The sequence below is a fragment of the Tauraco erythrolophus genome, chromosome 2 (assembly GCF_009769465.1).
Source record: "Tauraco erythrolophus isolate bTauEry1 chromosome 2, bTauEry1.pri, whole genome shotgun sequence".
NCBI classification, from domain to species: Eukaryota; Metazoa; Chordata; class Aves; order Musophagiformes; family Musophagidae; genus Tauraco; species Tauraco erythrolophus.
In genome coordinates, this window is record NC_141466.1 from 27,154,545 (window position 1) to 27,158,817 (window position 4,273).

Genomic DNA, 4,273 nt, shown 5'->3' on the forward strand with positions numbered 1-4,273 from the left:
TGTTCCTTCCTGCAGCCCTTCTCTGCACCTGTTCAAGTTGGATTTCATCTGCATAAGCAGAGGTGACCGAAATTGCATGGAGTACTACTGTATTTATGTCTAGGCATTGATAGCTGGTGATAGAGACTAGGAAATATCAATCTGATATCTAATGTAACTTTTATTCAAACCATTTGTAGCAGTCACATTTGTTTCTTGTTATTACTCTGAAGTGAAAATGCTCAGCTTCAGATTAGTCTGTAGTTTAGTTTTTTTAGTTTACTGCAGGAGAAATAAATAATTCAGTTGGTATTTCTAAAAATATAATTAGTTGATGAGTCAGAGAAGACTTTCATCTTCCTAAATGTTAAGGCTTGAAGATTGAGATTATCATGATCAGTGTGTCTGACCTGTGACTCTGTCATGTCTTGGGACTCTGCCTGGTAATTCTTACATCAGTTTGTAATTAAGCTGGAAGATTGTTCAGACAAGACGGAATAAAGGGCCCAAACCGCATTCATGCAATTTATTGAATGTTATTTCACACGACACAAAAAATAGGTACACCCCACAGACAAGCCTGAATCTGGTGATTTATCATTTTAATTTAAAAATTTAAGACAATTAGCATTCACTGAAGGGCTAATTTCTAATAACTCGGTGCATAGTCTTAAAACATCATACATAACTGTGAACCACTATATATGTGTGTGTGTATATATATGTATTTAAGGCAATGAAACGTATTTCTATTTATGGGAATCCAAGTCTTACCAAGAACCTGTATCAGCTATGTGAATTGTGAAAACAGAAAAGGAGACAGCTGGGATAAAATGAAAGGGCATAAACTAATCAAACTCCAGACTGCAATAAAAGCTGCCATGAAAGAAGAAAAAATGAAAAACAAAAATGAACACCACGTAGAGTAAAAGATCAATATTTTATTGACTGGAAAACAGACCTCTGTGTACTTGTTGGTCAGTCATTATACATATTGATTCTATGCCACTGCAGTTCAGCTCTGGCTTAGCTATGATGTGTAGGTTTTGTGCGGCAAGGTTTTGGTAGTGGTGGGGCTACAGAGGTGGCTTCTTTGAGAAGCTGCTAGAAGCTCCCTCTACGTCTGACAGAGCCGATGCCAGCCGGCTCCAAGACGGACCCTCCGCTGGCCAAGGCTGAGCCCATCAATGATGGTGGTAGCACCTTTGGGATAACATATTCAAGAAGGGGAAAAAAAACTGTGAAAGGGCACTAGCAGCTGAAGAGAGGAATGAAAATATATGAAAGAAACAACTCTGCAGACACCAAAGTCAGTGAAGAAAGAGGGGGAGGAGGTGTTCCAGGTGCCAGAGAAGAGATTCCCTTGCAACCCATGGTGAAGACCATGGTGAGGCGGGCTGTTCCCCTGTAGCCCATGGAGGTGAACAGTGGAGCAGAGATCCACCTGCAACCTGTGGAGGATCCCACGCTGGAGCAGGTGGATATGCCCAAAGGAGTCTGTGACTCCGTGGGAAGCCTGTGCTGGAGCAGGCTCCTGGCAGGACTTGTGAACCCATGTGAGGGATCCACACTGGAGCAGTCTGTTCCTGAAGGACTGTACCCCATAGAAAGAACTCACATTAGGACTTGGAATCCTACTCTGAATTAATCAGTAATAAGTGAAACTAATTTTGCCAAGTTGAGTCTGATTTGCCTGTGATGGTACTTGGTGAGCGATCTCTCCCTGTCCTTATCTCAACCCATGAGCTGTTAGTTGTATCTTCTCTGCCCTGTCCAGCCTAGGAGGGAGAGTGGCTTGGTGAGCACCTGGCATCAGCCAAGGTCAACCCACCACATATGCACATACAATTTTTGTTTTTTTCTTTTCTCTCTTTTTCACTTTTCTACCTAAAGCAGTGGCTGGCTTCAGTATGAATAAAGCCCACTCAAGTCAGCCAAATAACTCTTATGCACTGAAGGTCAAAGTCTAAATTAGAATATATGACTTAAAGACATGCAAGATGAGGACTAAACCAGTGCTGAGCAGTGCAGAATCTGGCATCCTTAATGTCACTGTACCATTCACAGTGGCCTGGTACAGACATCGTAACACAAATCAGGCCACTGTAACATACAGTATGGAAGAAGGAAGAAGATAAATGCTTGTAACTCAGCTCTAGATGACCTTTAATAACACACACTCGACTGCTGAAGCTCAGCAAGCAGATATAACCTTCTCAAAGCCAGCTACCTAGAAACTAATACCTTGCACTACAAGCAAGGACTGCCTAGCTCACAATGACAACATAACCAATTCTTGACATAATATTGGAAAATACGTGTAGCGTACGGTAAGATGAATCAGGTACTGGTTCTGAAGAGTTTATAGCCTGCTACAGACAAGCAGGCATTTACAAGAAAAGGGGTAGACGGTGAATCAAAGATCCAGCAGTGTGGAAATGGTAAGGCCATTAACAGTGTCTTGATTGCTGGCAAATGGGTTTTGAGGGGAGGAAATGTACAAGGTTAAAGGGACAAGTATGAATTGGCTTTTGTGCCTACTACTAGAAATATTTTTTTTTATGCATGTATTTGAAGGTCTAGTGAAGACAATGGAGACAAAGTCTTAAGGCATATTAGCTATGGGAAAGTGTACATAGAATCACAGAATCATAGAATGGTTAGGGCTGGAAGGGACCTTCAAAGGTCATCTAGTCCAACCCCCCTGCAACAAACAGGGATATCTCCAACTAGATCAGGTTTCTCAGGGCCTCGTCCAACCTGGCCTTGAATGTCTCCAGGGATGGAGCATCCACCACCTCTCTGGGCAACCTGTTCCAGTGTTCTACCACTCTCATGGTAAAAAATTTTTTCCTAATATCCAACCTGAATCTACCTCCCTCTATTTTAAAACCATTACCCCTTGTCCTATCACAACAGGCCCTCCTGAACAGCCTCTCCCCATCTTTCTTGTAGGCCCCCTTGAGGTACTGGAAGACCACTATCAGGTCACCCCGGAGCCTCCTCTTCTCCAGGCTGAACAGCCCCAACTCTTTCAGCCTGTCCTCATAGGAAAGGTGCTCCAGCCCTCTTATCATCTTCGTGGCCCTCCTCTGGACCCTCTCCAGCTGGTCCATGTCCTTCTTGTGTTGGGGGATCCACAACTGGACACAATACTCCAAGTGAGGTCTCACGAGGGCAGAGTAGAGGGGGCAGAATCACCTCTCTCGACCTGCTGGCCACGCTCCTCTTGATGCAGCCCAAGATGCGGTTGGCCTTCTGGGCTGCAAGAGCACATTGCCGGCTCATGTTGAGCTTCTCATCCACCAGTACTCCCAAGTCCTTCTCCTCAGGACTGCTCTCGATCCATTCTCCGCCCAGTCTGTATTTGTGCCTGGGATTGCCAAGACCCAGATGTAGGACCTTGCACTTGGCCTGGTTGAACTTCATGAGGTTGGCACGGGCCCACCTCTCCAGCCTGTCGAGGTCCCTCTGGATGGCATCCCTCCCTTCCAGCGTGTCGACGGCACCACACAGCTTGGTGTCATCATCATCACATCAGCACTATCCAATCTTGGGCAACTCTCACTTCTTACAGTAGCTCAAAATTATTATTTTTTTTTAATGTTCTAAAGCAGTTATGCCTGAAAAATTGAGTACAGTTAAACAATTTTGGGAAAGGACCTATCACTCTGTTTTTTGGATGACTAAAGATCATGTTTCTGAAGAGCAATCTCACTAATGAAAGGAAAATTACCTTTTTTCTCTTCATCTGGCCCTGGAATGCACCTTTCTGACTCGGTGGCTCTTCGTGTGAAAGTATGTTCTTCTCCTACCTTCTGGCTGCTTTTTCAGCAGCTTTTTTTTCCCAAAGTATGGAGGGAGTTAATATTTATAAATTGTTCTCATCACTATTATGATCGTGCCCAGCTTTCCACACCGAGGTCTGCATCTGTGAAGCAGCACTAATGCCTCATCATTAGTCATATGCCATATAGACTTTTCACAATCCTTCTTGGTTCATGAGAGATGAAATGTAAATTTTTAAGCTTCTAACAGCAGAGTGCAGTGTGTTACAAGGAGAAACACAGTGTAGTTAGATTTAAAATATATACTAGTCTTTTCTGCATTATTTTCCTAATCAGTATGGGGATGTTCAAATTTTTTTACAAGCAGTTGAGAAATATTATAGAATTTAAACTGCTATTGAATGACTAAATAACTGTTATACTTTTTAGATTATTTTCTTACTGCAGAGTAATGGAGTACATCATTACAGAGCGAGAATAATGCAGCTGTAAAGCTCTCCATACAG